The following is a 17426-nucleotide window of genomic DNA, read 5'->3' on the forward strand; positions in this document are numbered from 1 at the left end:
AATTTGCCATCTGCTAGCCGCCTCGTCAGCTCAGATGGTAGAACGGATGCCCCGGACGGGCGGTGGTCCCAGGTTCGAGTCCCGCACCAGGACAAAATTTTCTTCAACTGCGAAGCTTTTCTGTGGCGCTCTTCGCTGTCGTCTGCTTCGCTGCCTGCATGCACTGCGGCCATGCCGCGGCGGGTTGGCGCGGGTGGGTTTACATACAATCTCTTCTGCGCCTCCGGTTCTTCACAAGGTCTCTTAATAATAAAAGGACAGCAAAGAGAGTAAAGCTAGAACATTTGAAGATGAAAAATAATTGCATTTCGCCAATTGCGCCACATCGGGGACGTACGCTCAGCGGCCTTGTAATTGTCTTCCTTTTTTTCTATAATTTATCTCCTTGTTCATGAACCTCTTGCCATTTAATTGGATGTTGTGTGCTATAATTTGCTTACGCAGTTTTCTAAAGGTTCTTCATTCTTCACTTTATAATTTGTTTTGACTGTGTGCATGATTACTTGCGCGGCATTATCTCGCAGTGCAACGTGCTTCCACAACTTGTCGAAACATATTCGGGTGCTCTCGTTGACCATGCAGGATACTTTACATGTTGAGTCATTTCCTTGCATCACATCAGCGGCGCATACTTCGCAAATGATTTTTTTTTTACTTTTGCCGTTTGCGATTTGGCCTATTATTATGTGTTGATATTTGTTCTCACTGTTCTTGCTCACCCTTAACTGGAATTAAGTGCTTTCTTTTTGTCTTATGTATGTTTTGAACGAGCTTGGGTTTCGTTTTGATTTTCACCCTCTATTATGCCACATCGCACACCTCTACCTCATGTCGGTTACTAATGTGGAAGCATTATATGGTTAATGAGGCGGAAAATCCGGCGTTGGCGTGACCCCGATGGTCCAAAAAGTCAAGTGAGCCAATCGAGGCAGTTGATGACGTCAATTAATTTAAATTTAATTAAGGCAATGTCATTTGAGGCAGAGGGAATTAAGGCAGGTTTAATTAAAGCTAGAGCTCACTACGGCACTCGAACCCACACCATTCGTAGGAGTCGAACCCACGGCCTTTGGTGCTAAAGTGAAATTAATTAAAGTACAGTCAATTAAGATGTTCATTAAGGCATTCGAACCCTCGACCTTTGGTAGGAGTCTAACCCACGACCTTTGGTGTTAATTAAGGCGAAGTTAAAATGACTGAAAGTGCATAGGCATCGCGAGGTGGTCGCAGGTCTTTCGCATTGGGAGAACTAAGGGCTTCTTCAAGTTTATTGTTTCAATTTCAACCACTGCAGACTTGGCTGCAGTGGTACTGCATAAATAAATAAATTCAGTGCTCAAGCTATTCCAGGCTGCGCAATAGCTTTGTGTTCCGAGTCGTATCCCCACTCCACAGGCATGCTTAATACGGCTCAGCAGAAACAGTCTTCGCGAACGAACACCATTTTACGCAGCTAAAACCTATCATCAAACCCGTAACAAATACTGCTCTAATGAAGCACAAGTACGCGGCGGCAGAAAATCAACAGCCGCGCGCTTCGCCAACACGCAGCCGGGCGGCCGAGCGCCGCGCCGTAGCATGGATGGATGGATGGATGTTATGGATCGGGGAGGTGGGTTGCGCCACCAAGCTATTATACTGCCTAATGTCCTCCACTCTTAGGCAAAGTTACACCCTTTGGCTTGCCCCTTCTGCCACACAACAATAATCGTTATCTGCCTTGATGCGTTTCCTTTCTTTAACGCTGCGAGCCCGGAACTTTCCAGTAACGAACGGCACGCGCGTTATCAGAAGGGGCACTCCAAAGGGTGTAAACCGTTCTATGCTGATCACGCGCGTGCCGTTCGTTACTGCAAAGTACCGGGCTCGCAGCGTTAAAGAAAGGAAACGCATCAAGGCAGATAACGATTATTGTTGTGTGGCAGAAGGGGCAAGCCAAAGGGTGTAACTTTGCCTAAGAGTGTACTTAGGTTTAAAAAAAAGGAAAAAAAAAAAAAACCGCGATGAACTCCCACAATTAAACAAATTTTCTGACCCCCTATTGTGAACATTGCTTTTGTACGTCTTTGTTTTTTTTTGTCGTTTTTCTACTTTATTTCCACCACTCTTCCAATCACATGGTACTAATCTCCTATTTCGGACATGTTTACTTTTCCCCTGCTCTCGCTGAACCCTGTTAAGAATGGCCGTACGGGGTGGCAACGTGCCAGATTTCAGCCCGCTGCACGTGTTCCAAGCCCACCAGTCGGGGCGCCCTTCCGAGAACTGCGAACGGCCGGCAGCCACGTGGCGCGTGATCAACTCCGGAAATTGGTACTTGGCCGAGCCACCCGGGACAAAGCAGTTCTACGAAGCCCTCTGACATCGGCACTGAAAGCTGGCCGGCGGTACCGAGAACTGCGGATGACCGGCAGCCACGTGGCGCGCGGTCAGCTCAGGCATGTGGTACTCCGCCGCGCCACCCGAGACTGAGCACAGTTCTACGAAGCCCTCGGTCGTCGACTCCGGAGCCTTTGTGTGTATGGGCTCGAATGTGTGTGCCTTTGTGTGTGTGAGCCATAGTGCGGGGCGGCGGCGAGTTTACAATGCTTGGACGAACCTTCCCGACCATTTCTGCTCCGACACACCTCATCCTCCAAAAAGGCGGGTCATCTTGAATGACGTCGAACTATGACGTCGAGCAAGGGCTTATAAGCAGCGTTTGCCGGCTGCTAGGGTGTGCTCGTGTCGTGCTCGTTGTCGGGAGCTGAGTGCTCCTTGTCATGCTAGAAATGTACTAGTGAGCTGTGTGCTCGTAAACTGTTTGCTGTATGTTAGTTTTGCGGGCTCCATATGGGAGTCTCGCTAGTCTGCCACTGTATCCTGCTTAAACTGTTAATATGTAAATAAATCCTGTTCACCGAGTTCCTGTCTACGACCTTCATCTCCTTCAAATGGTGGCAGCGGCGAGATAGTCCGACGACTCCTACATCTGGTCGACAGCGGTAGGACTGTCCGACGAATCTAATAACCCAAGGGCTTCGAGGAGGCCAGTGGCACGTCCCTAAATCGACCGCTGGGCAGATGTCTTCACATTCTAACAAAACATGGTCCATCGTCTCCCTAGCTTTAGCAAGCACATGCTTATTCTTTCTTCTTAAATCTCGCTTTATTGGTGCGTGTTCTAAGGCATCCTGATTTCGCTTCGAAAAGTAATGAGCTTCCCTTTGAGTTATCATAAATTGCTTCTTTCCACATTTCGTTTTTTTCCTCTTAAATTGTTACTCTTGGCAGGTTTCTTTTCCACTGCCGCCACCCACGAGATTACTTCAGTTTCTCTGAATTTCCGCTTGACGTTCTTTGTTGCTGTGCTGCTCACCCTACACGCCGCATACTTGCTGGTGAGCTTCCTAGTTCTTTTCCTCCACTGTGAATCAATGTTTTCCCTGTACAGATACCTCAACACTCTGCCAGCCCATTTACTTCCTTCAATATTCGTCAGTCGTTCTTCATAATCAATTTTACTGTGCGCTTCCCTCACTTAAGAACTAGTCCAGGCCATATCACCCTGCACAGCTTCATTTGTAGCCTTCCCTTGAGCGCCCAGTGCGAGGCGTCCCACTGACCTTTCGTTCCCATCGAGTCCTGCTTGTACCCCTCATTTCAAAGAAACAACAGCATTTCCAAAAGTAAGTCCTGGAGCCATTACAGCTTTCCGCATACCCCGGAGCACCCCGTACCTATTGTATCCCCACAGCGCTCTGTGCTTAATTATGGCTGAATTTCTCTCCCCCTTTACTGTTATTTTTTCCTGTGTTTCCGTATATCTATTGGCTTCGTTTATCCATATACCAATGTATCTATATTGTTTTACCCGAGGTATTTCCTTACCCTGTATTGCCACTGTCTGTCCACTGTTTTCATTGATTACCATAACACCTGATTTTCTAAACCTAAATTTCAAACCTAAATTCTCGCCTTCCTGTCCACAGATATTAGCCAGACGTTGCAAATCACTCTGCCCGACGCGCCACCCGTGACGACGGCAAACCAACGTGACTTCCGGAAAGATTCTTCGCGCGGCGTGCAGGCAAGCTGCCTACGTTGTGATCGGAGTTTCGCGCGGGTTTTGGTTTTTGACGGCAGCCGCTCAAGTCTTCAGCCGCAACGGGCGCATTATCAACGAAATGTTCATCGCCGAAGTTGGGGACCTGACGCGAGTGATGCTATGCCGACGCTGCTGCAGGTTTCACAGAGTTCACAATACTGACAGTTGAGCTGACTGAACCGCTAGGAGTCCCGCAACATTATTTTTTGAAATATAAAAACACATTTTAAGTTAAAACTTATTGCGTGCTATTGCCATCTTTAGCAAATTGCTTAACGTCACCGATAAGCGTAGACTGAGCTGCCTTGAATTGCCGCGACGAAACGCATGGCGACGAGCGCGCGGCAAGTCCTGCATCGTTTGGGTGCGCGCCCTCTTCCTCCGCCGGGCGCGACGCGACGTCGAGTGAGCTCGGCGCGTGCGGACGCGTTCCAACGCGTACGTCTGGTTGGGGCTTTACAAACAGATCGTGGTTTTGGAACGCAAAACCCAATAATTTTTATTTTGTCTCATTCGTTTAATCAACGACGAAATGAGAGAGCAGGCAAATATTTTAAAGGGGGATACGACTGCGCACCTGTCTGCGCACTGCAGGTCTCGCCCAGACTGTGAACCACCGTTTTCCAACGTCGAGATTCTAGGCAGAAGCAAGAAAACCGCACGCGGACTGTTAAAGGTCTTCCATATCCAAACCACTGGTCTAGCCTGCGTGAGTCAAACTCCTTACGCTTTACTATTCGGAATTCAGATTGCCAGGCGTATAAAAACTCATAACTATGCCTTCGGCCGATTGACGTCCTTTGCTTGTTTCACGAGTTTGCGCATGTCTATATTTGTGCATATATGGGATGCTGTTTTTCGCAATAAACAGTTGCAAGTGTAGCGCGCACCTTTCCTTTCACCTGTTTTTTCTTGCGCTAAAAAAAGACCTATGTTAAGTAAACACCAACTCACCCGAAGTTACCCACAAGCCTTGTATGTTGACGAAGTATGCAGACAATTATGGCCACTTCATACACAAAACCTGGGCTCACATGCACCTATAAAGAATACCGAACTGTTATGAAACGTTTTTACCTGTTTTTTGGATTCACTTCAGATATGTGCACGTTCATTTTTAGCTAATCCTCCGAAATGGGCCATGCCGCACAAAGATACCTACGTAAAACGTAACATTCCATGCTGTCTCAGATGTCTACAAAGCACACAAGTCCAGTACACCGGTTAATTTTATTTTAATAATTATTGGATGTACCTTACTCTCATTTAGCCACTAGGGATGTGCCAGTTTTTGGCAAATCCTCAAGAATAGGCATGTCCCACTATGACACAAGCCACAGAATCCCTAAATGTTGGTCGATACGTCTCGTGTGTTGTTCTGTGCATACACCTACTCATACCTAAATCATATATGCCTAAATGACATCGTTACACATACGTCTCGCACCATGCATCCGCCTGAACAGGGGCTCATTCACACCTGCATGTGCGATCGGTCTGTCGCCACAGCGAGATGTCGATCAACTGATGCAACTCTGCTTCTGAAAAATCGGGACTGGGCGACTGACCTAAAATAGTTGGCTTTCCAGAAAAGCGAGCATATTGCGACAAACTTGGTCGCGCGACCTTCTCTCAAAGTTGTCGGTGTGAACGAACCCTTGGGGTTGGCATTTCGGTACAGCATGTGAATGTATTGCGTTAAGATAATTGCATGATAAAATTCCGGGAGATTCTTGCACAGTATGAACATAAACTTGTACACATCGCCGTTAGTTGTAAAGCATTTAATCAACCTAACCGCTTTACTAAAGCTTCGCTCTGCAATTGTCGGTACTCGTGCAACAGCGAGGAGCAAGCCGTTAATTAGGTTTTGAGCCGCCGCCACAGCGATTGGTTCTGCTGCCAATGATGTCGACCGGAGAGCTAATCTGGTTGAAGCAATAATTGCTGGAAGTGCGACAACTGCCGGAAATGGCGGCCTCCGGCGGCGAGGAACTAGCCATCCTTGAACTTCCGATGTAGTGATCTATACAACGGTGCTCGTTGTATTCGGCCTCGACCGAAGTTATCGCACTTCCATGGGTGTGCAGGTGCGAATTGATCGCGCAAGTTCCACCAACACAATCCTTGCTCCAACCGGAAGACAGTGAACCTCGTCTCCCACCCAAGTCGATTGCTTGGGATCGACCAAGCCTGCCACTTCCTCTTTGCAGCCCATCTTCGCACAATATTAACGCCGGTTGTGCAATCGCACGCGAAGAGTCCGGTGGGCGTTGTTAAGGGCAGCAGCGCCAAACTAGAACAATAACAAATCGATCCTGATCGATCGCTGAAACAGAGCCTCTAATGCAGGGGACTATATTCCTTGACCATTACCATGGAGAAGGAGCAACCTACCACTCTGCAAAATGGCAGTGTCATCCAGCTGACCACCGTGTCGTGACATAAACTCGCCTTTCTCAGATTCCAGCGATGGCAGTACTGGTATCGACGATGACGTCCAATGTTTTCGCAGCAAACGCAATAGCGATGCAGCATGGAACCACTAAAGACAGACATAGGCTCAATCGGAACTCTCGCTTTATTTGACTTCAATGAACGACGGCCATAAGCGATCCACCGTGTTCGAACCACTGCTTGGCCCCACATCTTCATAGGGACCTAGATAAGAACGAGAAAAGATATTCGTTAAGTGCTTGGCACGTCCCAACGGCGAGTGCTTCCAGAGTTCCATTGGCAAGCTGCAAGTGAAGGTAAGTAAGCGTCAGTTGCTGCTTCTGAGCCCGTCCCTACTGCGTGCAAGCCAAGCGTGAGCAGTCAGCAGTTTCAACAGCACGGAAAGCAACGTTCATCGTAGTCTGATGTGGCCTACAAGCTACTGCAATATGCGCAAGGCGAGCATGCAAAGCTTCTCGATACGCAATAATACCCAAGATTTGTTTCTCTGACTAAACGGCCTTAGAATTTCAACATTAGCGTAATGATTAAAGAAAAAGTCATAGTATACGGCAGAATGGGGCTAATTATCAGCGTGCATGTGTGTGGTGTGAATATTGCGCGATATATACCCTTCGCGTGGTTGTCGAACAAGACACCAACAGCATTGCACCAATGATGCGGCATCTGTAGTACGCAGCTCATGAGTCGTAAAAGTAGATGCAACATGCGCGCGGTACTGTAGGTCGTTAACACTCGTGGATATAAGTGCAACGGAGGTAAAATTTATAAAAACAACACATAAATTATTTCAATATTTCTTCTCGCGTGGCTAAATGATGTCGCGGCAGGCGACAACGAACGGTAGTGTTCCGGGAGAAGCTCAAGAGAACGCGTTTCAGGTACTACCATCGCCCTGTGTGAGCAACAACGCGCGACCGCCGTGCCACGCGCCAGCGCGCTGTCGCTCATGCTGAGCGCGATAGTACTTCCCAGCAGCGTGGAAACCCGCGCCCATTACGCTTTACTTGACAAGAAAACTTCGAGCAAATAGGTGCACAGTCATCACTTCCGGCACTTGGTCGACTCGCACCACGAAGCAACGCAGATTGTAGAAGAAACGAAATTTCGTCCGAGTCAATGCGCCCACCCACGAATCGAAAAGTGCAATTGTCCACACTGCCGCCCCATAGCTCCAATGCATGACTTTCAGCGACGGTGCGCGCGCGCGTGCATGTGGGAGTTACGCGGGCCGAGAACACGGCGCGAATGCGCAGCGACAAACTTCCGGCATCGTGTCCTGCAGTAGATGACATGTGCAACAAACAACGGCTTTAGCGATAAAGAACAGACGAACACTTTAAGAAACGACTCGCGACACTTCAAGGAATGTCCGCGAGTATTTCCTTGAAGCGGTCTTTCTCCCCCTCGTCCCCTTCCCCCAGCGCAGAGTAGCTGGGCTACCTCAGGGCGACCTCTCAACATTTCGCATCATTGAACTTTCCCCCTCTCTCTCGCGGACCTGCTCGTTGTAAACGTTTCTTGCGTTCAATCAGCGAGTAGCAATATTCATCGGATGACAGTGTCATTCCTTATAATGCGATTACCATTTTTAGTCCCTGGAAAGCGCGCGGAGTACACTATCTATATATCTCTAATCGTTTTTTCCCGCCAACATGGGTCACAGGATATGTGGCACTAGGTATTTGCCGCTGTTCAATGAAACTTCGATGCCAACTAGGAGCATCGGACTTAGGCCACTCTTCAATCAAGCTGACGCCAACTTGGTTTACTGAGGAAGCGTCACCAGGTACGTGCCGCTGTTCAATGAATCTCTCTCGAGGCCAACTTCGGCAACTGAACATGTCCCACTGTGCGGATGTGGCGCACTCGAATGACAACCAGCTAACTCGTTTCACGTCAACTTGTGTTACAGGGTATGCGCCAGTGCTTCCGTGCCGCTCTTCAGTGAACCTCGGAACAACATTAATTCGGGCTAGATGGTGAATACTTGAATTAGGAAGGAACAGCGCCAACTAAGACGACCACGACTGCGTACACAAAAAGGATCTATCTCCCTCTCGTGGTCGTCTTAGTTAGCGCTGTTCGTTCTTAATTCAGTGAATCTGTTTCACCCTAACTTGGGTCACTGGCTATGTGCCACTTTCCAATGAACTTATCTATATCTACTTGGGTCACTGTACATCTTTTACGGCGGCTTGCGTTACTAACGGGTAACTAGATATGTGCAGCTCTTCAACGAGCCTCTTTGACGCGCCTCTTTCAACGAGCCTCCTTGGCGGAGTCGGACCCGCGTCACGTATATTCAGACAATATCGCTGAAACATTCACACACGCTCCATGCAGGCAGTTCGTTCGCTGCAGCGGCGCAGTGCGCCCAGTGGGAAGCGCGAGAGAGCAGCCCGGCAGCCTAATCAATGAACGCGTTTCCGGCGTGTCGATGCATCGCCTCAGTGCTGACATCAGGTAAGAAAACAGAAACAGTACAAAGGAAGGCCATTCGATTCAGCCACAATAAATTTAAACGTGAAGACTCTCCTACTAACCTTCTAGCTATTTCTGGGCTCCTCACGTTAGAAGCACGAGCGAAAAAGGCACGTTTAAAATTTCTTTACGAACTGCTGCATAGTTATATTAAAATTGACATTTCAAATTGTATTTTTTATTCACAAACACGACCTACTAGGCACAAAAATACAAATACTTTAGGAGAGTATAAATGTAACAACGATGTGTTTAAATATTCCTTTTTTTTTCCGGTTGCCATCCGTGAACGGAATATGTTAGTGCCAGTCTTATTAGTAACACTGAGTCACTGTTAGAGTTTGAATTAAATATTGAAAAAATTTCCTAGCATGTTAAAACTGCTAGAACTATTTGATTATGCAAACCAGCATGTACCTGTACCTTCTGTATGTAGTCGTGGATGCAGCATAGAATTTGGTTTATATATTAAGTGGTGTCAATTGCCTACGAGCAAAGTGCTAGTTACATGTTTACACCTTTTTGCCCACCTGCTATGGTCTCTGTAGAGACTGGCAGTATCGTAAATAAAATAAAATAAAACAAAACATTAGGTGACTACACCATGCTGGGCACGCACACAATCGACGAGCCAATATACTTGAAACAGTGCGTCTGATACAGGGACACACAGATATACAAATATGACCAGGACAAGCGTTGTTTCAGTACAGTTCTGAAGATGAACCAACTAGCCCCTCACCAAGGTGTGACTAACGCAAATAATACCAACACCGGTCTCGGTGAGTGGCCTTCTCGTTGGGTAAGCGGGACACATGTTTTTTAGCTGGCTTTTTTTTTTTTTTTTTCTGCAGCTGGAAGAGCCTCGCAGAAGAACGACCATCGTGAAATCGAAGAACCGGCGGCGTCACCCCGTTCTCGCGGACACCGCAGCACCTTCACAGGTAACCTCCCGCAGTGGTGCGAAACGTTAGGACGATTACGTACGCAGTGTGTTTAACACGGTCCCCTAATTCCTCAGGTGGCGTCTTTGTCAATTCCTCGTAGGTAGCACTATTGGTAGATGCCAAGAAGCGTTTCATAAAGCTAATGCAAAACGGCGCATCTGTGTTGCTACCGAATGGCCCAGTGCCGATGTAAACCAAGCTAGATGGCGAGAGCGCGGCACAATGGAAGATACCCGTGAACGGAACCTAGTTAACTTAAGCACAGCTGCGCGAAAAACGAGACATTTGGCCCAATCCCCACTTATGCATAAAACGCTAGACTCGAGTACTGAAGCTTCAAACCTTTTGTCGCTTCGCAAACCTTCAAAAACAAAAAGAGCAACAAAGTATCCAACGCTCGTATCGTTGATAGCACGAAAGGCCACTAAAATGAGCGAATAAAAGCGGGGAAATGCGTTCGACGAGGTAGAACGCCAACCTTTTAACGTGCACCTCAACAATGCATTGCAGATCACACTAAAGCGCCTATTAAACACGGACCTCTAAATAGAACGTTTTGTAGTCACAATTGCATTCTTAAACATCTGCTTCACTTGTGCTTTCTATAGTATGGCCATTTTCTTTCCGCACTTTTTGACACGAAAGACCACTTACTGTACATACAAAATGGGCAGAAGGCTAGAACCATTTAGCACTGTGTACCTTTATGAAGTGTCAGTGTATACCACGTGTCGTAGCTAACGTTAGCCAAGCTGTTCAACGAAAATTAAGATTTAAGAAACACGGCGCATGATACAGTTATAAGACTTACCGTGTTCGGTCGTCATAGGTCTGACGACCGAATCGCGTAGGTCTTAAAATCGTTTCTTGCACAACGTCTTTAAAATTTTTTTTTTTTTTTTCGTGTAACAACTAGGCTAACGTTAGCTGGACACCACATATATCGCTGTCCTGCCATGAACACGTTATTACCTCTCTAAATGTCAGTTCAACGAAGACGTGGACGTACAGTGTTCTTTTATTGGTGTCAGATGTTCTCAAAATGGGTTTTATGGTCAAATCAGCCTAAAAAAGCAACATGAAAAGTCACTCGCGTATGAAGTGCTTATCTAATTGACAGTTCCAAGTTCTTTGCGAGTAACAAAACGAAATGCAATATTGCCCGTATTATGACCAGTGACGCGAACTGAAAGCGGTTAGGTACAGATAACGTCTGTTACCGGTACGGTAACATAAAATTGAAGAACTGAATATAAACTGCAGCTTTTATTGTAAAGAAGTAACGGCAATTTCAGGTGCAGCAGTCAGCAATATGAAAAGGGACATCGATATTTTTTTTTTACGACCGTAAGGGCTAAACACACACGTCCTTCATCTATGTTTTAAGGAGACTAAATGATAAACAGAAAAACTAATCGTTGCGTGTCACGTTCCTAGATTTGAACGAACACATCACGAGTTCATAAAAAGAAAGAAAGTAAAATAAAAATTGTGCCGACCTTACATTATCGTTTTCGTACGTCTTTTCCTCTTCATATCGCTTTCCGAGGTGGCCCATCAGGGCATGCTGGCAAACGCTGCAGGGCGAGTTTTGCGAACGTTTTAAACAGAATGATTGTGTTTGCGCGAATGTGCACAAAAGATATTATACTACAAGACACAGAATCGGCTAGCAACAGTAATGCAGGGAAAAAAAAAATTGTACTCGTGTCATGAACCGGCATGCGCTTTAAATGTCTTGCTTTGGTTCTCCACTAGCTAATGCTACGCAAGCCGGCAGACGTGTAACGGGAAATGTCACGAGACTAGCGCTAAATACGGTATGTCCACGAGGAAGAGAGTATCAGGGAAAAGCAACGATTGGCAAGCAACATTTTTCAAAGCAATGACTTTTTCGGACAGTTCGGAGCTTGGTCTTGAAGAAACTGTAGCGCTGCTGCCGTTCAGCTACACAGGGAATTCAGCGGTAGTACATGGGTTGGTCTATCTTCGCGTTTGTGGTTAGGTTAGTGCGGCACCGTACATTGTCTATTTCCAAATTGCGTTTTTCTAAACGCACGAAGGCAATAATTTGCCGCGCACATACATAACACCATTGCGAATTGTTGCTTTTATAACGCAATACTTTGTTGACAATCGTCAATTTGCAGTGACTACAGAGCCGTTTTAAATTGGAAGCACGACGTTTAAGAAAATTCTTGCATTACCAATCATTACCATGCTTTCGTAGGAAACCCACTATCTTGTACACGTTCGAAAAGCCGACGTTCGATATCGTCTCGCGCGATTGTCCAGGCTGCGCCGACATCGCGGCCTAGGCCAATCTAGTCCAATCGCGTGAGGCGAAATCGAACGTCGGCTTTTCGAACGTGTACAAGATACGCCCTGGTTCGCAGTGAAGTCGAAAACGTTTGCTTCAGGCCTCCCCACGAGCCGAGGCTCCCACACGCTACGCAAACGTTTGCCCGGGGCAAATCAACGCCGAGACGCGCTTTATCCTCTACCGCTATGTCCAGATTCGTCCAAAATTCTCGATCTCGACACCACAACGGAAAGTTTTCTTCTGGCCAGTTCTGCGTTACAACCATGCCTGGTACCGGCGATGACACAGATGACACTAACGACGTTGAATGTCGTCATTCTGGCGTGCTCCCCGCTACTCCGGCATCGATACACTCAAAACGCAAGTCGACGCAACGCTGTTCATTTTCGCGTCTGTCTCTTTGTAGTCGGGCTTTGTCTTATATAAAATTCGGGAACTCCACTTCTGTTTAGCGGAGGGCGTCACGCGAACACACGCCTACGGATATGGAATTTTAGCAGACGACTCCAGGCGCGGAAATTCATGCGGCGGCGCGGTGACGTAGCCATGGCAACCACTCCTCGGTCGCCGATTGGCCACGTCGCTGTACGGCTGCGCACAAATGGGTCCTCGTACCATACTTCGAGCGGCAAGATTTCGCCGTTCGCGAGCGAAACCGCCGTCGGGCGGCGGCCCTCGTACGGCAAACGGCGAAAGTAACGTGGACGGGGCTTTAGAGGAAGCTTAAGCTCGGGTGCACTTATGCAAATACATGTAAAAGGAGAATTCGTTTTTCTCGGCAACCACTGCGCCAAATTTGGCGAGGTTCGTTGCATTTAAAAGAAAAACTTAAAATATAACAGCTGTTGGTATTGAATTTTTGATTTAGGTCATAAATATTTTCAATATTGGCGAAAATCGCGAATTTTCAGGAACTATCGAGTTTACAACTATAACTCAGCAATGAAAAAGGATATCACAATTATGTGAATTGCATGTTACAGTACATCTAAGGCGGACAAATTTGATACGTTACACATGAATCTCAAAAATTAGTAATATGGAAATACAGCTTTTGCAGAACCCTTGAACCCAACGAAACGAATTCACGTAAGATATAAATTCTCAAATCGAATTTGTCCGCTTTGAATGATCTAATGGGTGGCGTCTACAGAACCGCGATGCCTGTTCTTGATGCAGATATATTAATTTGTAAACTTCATGCTTTTTTTTTTGCGAACTTAGAAGAAAATACTTAGTTTACGAGAAAATTGCGTCTGAAGGGTCCAAATACCTTTTTCGAAATTCATATCTCCCGCCACCCAACTGGGGGAGTGGTGACGTTGCATACGCATCACCGCCCTTTGCTGCCGTCGGCGAGTAAAAAACGGCGCCTTACAGACGAAGGTAACAAGCCACGGTGGAATCGCCGCTGCAGCAGCTTTTTCTGGTCAAGTGGCGTAGACCATTCGGGCATCCCGCGAATTCTTTGCTACTTGCAGTTTGTGCGAGTTTCTCGAGTCAGCAAAACCAGCGCAGCACTACGCGATAACGAAACTATTGAAACGCGATAGCGTGGGCGGCGCGGAATCAAGCGAGAACGAAACCTTTCGACCGCCCGCGTCGTCGTTTTTAAATTGTTACTGCGTGACCCGACATTCGAATAAAATGATCGTGTTGCCAATATGTTTAGGTCAGCGGATAAGCGGAAAATACGGCCAGTCATACAATACTAGTACCGCACCTTCACGGGAGATGAACGCAAAGTCCAGACTTCTTAGCCATTAACGGCTGTTTCAAAGCAAGGCAGGCGTAATTATGATCACTGCATGTTCTTCGGGAGATGCTTATCATAAAGTTTTGTTACTGATACCAGAAGCAATTCTAGTGCAGCTGCCTGCTAGCGCCCCAAGCGGTCCAATCAACATAAATAACGGGCAGTACGTCAATCTGGCTTTAGCGATCTCATGGCTCTCCTAATAGCATATCTAACTTTTTCAATGCAGTTTGTCATCGCAGATTCGTTACGTGTCAAGAATTGGGCTAATTTAATGAAGTAAATTGTCATTTTTAGCTTCTGTAAGTCCGAATCCTTTACGCTCTAGAAAAACAAAGGTAACTCAAGCGTCCAAGCGCCCCGAATAAAGTACTACAGCAAAGGATGAGTTTTTTTCACAAAAGTTTCGGTACACAGGCGGCAGATGCGCCCCGTCACACATCATACTAGAAACGCGCGCATCTTTTGTTGTTTTTTGTTTTAATAAGCAACGTATTCAGGGCCGGCCTCATCGCAACGAGACATCAGCAAATTTTGCTCCGCGTCATGTCACGATAAGGTCAATGACGCCAGGTACATTTCGACACGAAAAAAAAAAAAAAAAAGCAACTTGCCTTTGCCAACCTTCGTACTCGTTAAAAAACCATCATTTTGGGAGCGTGAAGCGCGGGGTAGTTTTCTAGAATTTCACGCGCGTGCCAACACTCTTCCACTGCGAGCCTCCCACTGCATGTCACACGCCAACAAAACCGAACTTTCGAGCGAAATCCGAACCGTTCACACCCACCAGACGCCGCCACCACACTCTGGCATCTTGGGTATTTTGATTCCTTCGAAAATTTCAAACTGCTGTCGCCGGAATGAAGTTAAAACGGTGCGAGCTGCACAATCAATATTTTCCCGCGTTGATGGAGCGTTAGAATGTATTCCTTGAACAAAGGGGGAGAGGGGATGCGAATCAACGAAGGAGAAGTAACACTTGCGTCTAATAAATATCGACACTTGGGAGAGTACGATGTATCTTATTTTACGAACGCCTCGCCAATTATGTTCCGTTGTTTTCACTCATGTCTAATTCCATAATATTGCAATTTAGAGAATACGATAACAGCATTTTACGACGGTCTTGCCTATTATGCTCCGTTATTTTACGACAGGCCACTTGTATGCTGCTGTTGCTTAGCGCCTGTCCATATTCGCATATTTAAAAAAAAAAAAAAAAAAACTTCGTTTACAAGTCTGACGAAACAAGGAACAAATGCCAGTAATAAGGCACGAGTCTAGCCTGGAGTCTTACCCAGGTATTCAGAAATGCAACTTGGAAGCCCACGCTTAACTTAAATGCCGCCTGTCGTGAACGCACCAAGGGAAACGCAATGAGCGTCTTGGGCGCGTTTGCACCAGGCGTCATTTACATCAAGTGTGGGCTTCAAGATGCTTTTCAGAATTTGGGGGGGGGGGGGGGGGGGGGGTTTAGTATTTCTCAATGGCTGCCAAATCGCACGCTCCAGCACAAAATCTGTCAGCGGGGGAAGCGACCTTCTAGCCTCTCATGCCCAACTGCGACGAATCGCTTCGCGAGGCTCGCAATAAGTCGTCTCGCACAGACCAGCAGCGACCAAGGCGAGACACGTTTGAACGGCGACGGGATAGATGGGTGGCACTTGGTCGCTGGGACCGAGAAACTCGAGTGAAAGCGCGTTATACGCCGCTTCATTACGGTCGCCGCTGTGCCACACCAGGAGCCAAGACGCTCAAATGGAGTCAAGCGTTACACCGTCTACGAGCGTCCCTTCCTTTCTCTGCGACAGGGAGCCGTGTGCCCGCAGGGGTATTTCTCCGATGGCGTTCCGTGAATGGTTCCGGAGTGATTGTGCGCACTATCGACCTCAAGGAGACTACGAACGCTCAGATTGGAAGACGGTGCGCGACCGCGGACTTCACTGGCCTAGGGGTCTAAGAAGTGCGCTGACCAGCAGCTCATGCTACTAGGATTTACTGCGCTCCGTGCTCCAGCCAGTACAACTTGTTCTATGTCAATAGGTTTGCCTTTATAATTTAAAACAAGCCACCCTTGTCGAGAAGGCTCGGAGACGACGGCGTGCGCCCGCTTTTCCTCCGTGTGACGCCCCGGTGGCGCAGGCTAGAGAACGACCCTCATTATGACGTCAGACTCCGAGGCCACGACCCCCGAATCCTACAACAGACGCCATCACAGCCACAGCTTAAAAAAAATAGTGCTGCTGCTGCATTACACAAATATCTTGAGAAGTTTTCTGAATTTGTGGGGCAGTGCTGAAAAAATTCATCGAGTAGTACGCAAGTGCTGATCAACTTAGGGAAGCTGCGTTTTCTTCACGCAACATGGTCGACATGCTCGGATGCGGAAAATTGAGACGAGTAACGACAAAGACCGCGTGCTCAAGCTCGCAGAACTATTGAAACTGCTTTTTTTAATAGCATTTCGATAAAGAACATCACGGAACGGTTATCCATTAACACACTATAGGAGAGCAAAAGGTTGCCACATATCACTCCCGACAAATATATTATGAACTACACCGGTCACACTGGACACTTGAGGGAAGATTGCACCCAATATGCTCCAGTCGGTAACATGGCAGTTGATTTCATGAATTTACGTTAAAAAGTTTGTTCATTCAAACTACAGTATGCGTGGTGATGAAGTCCACGTGAGCGTTCGGCATGCAACACATAGCTATTACGAAAAAATAAAGAAAAGCTAAGCAGCAACATCGACAACCAAATACTTGATACGTGAGGTCTTGCGGCCGAAAGGTCATGACTGGTCAAATGGCTCCATAACGATCATGAAAATGTCAACGCACAACAACTTCAAAGACACGCGTTATCCAAGATCTAATAAAAGATTTATTTCTTGGATTCCCTGTCTGTAGTCCAGCGCCCAGGTCCCATTCTCACGTACTCTTCCTTCTGCTGCTCCTTGCAGCTTAGTTTCGAGGCTTAGTTTCGCGCGCAGACAGCTGCTAGTTGTTCGGCGAATGCAGGGATGCGTTTAGCACAGCAACCTACCTACGATAGAGGGTAAAAGGAAACGTTTACGCGCAGCAGACCGGCATACTCAGAACCTTACTTGCAATCAGCAATACCTCTCGGCGCTGTTGACGCTACAGAGTTCCACAGCGAAATTGTAATGGGTGCAAAGTATGAGTGCAAGAAGAAGACACCGACAAGACTTAACACCCCCCGCGTTCTAGAACCAGGGCGCCAGTGCTGTTCTGTCCGGTCTTTTTTCTATCTTTTAAATTTTGCTTTATACCATAAACACACTAGTTTAACAAGAAAGAAAAAAAAAAAAACGAAACAATGCTGCTTGCGTCGGAGCCCCGA

Source organism: Dermacentor andersoni, chromosome 5 (genome assembly GCF_023375885.2).
Source record: "Dermacentor andersoni chromosome 5, qqDerAnde1_hic_scaffold, whole genome shotgun sequence".
Taxonomy (NCBI): Eukaryota; Metazoa; Arthropoda; class Arachnida; order Ixodida; family Ixodidae; genus Dermacentor; species Dermacentor andersoni.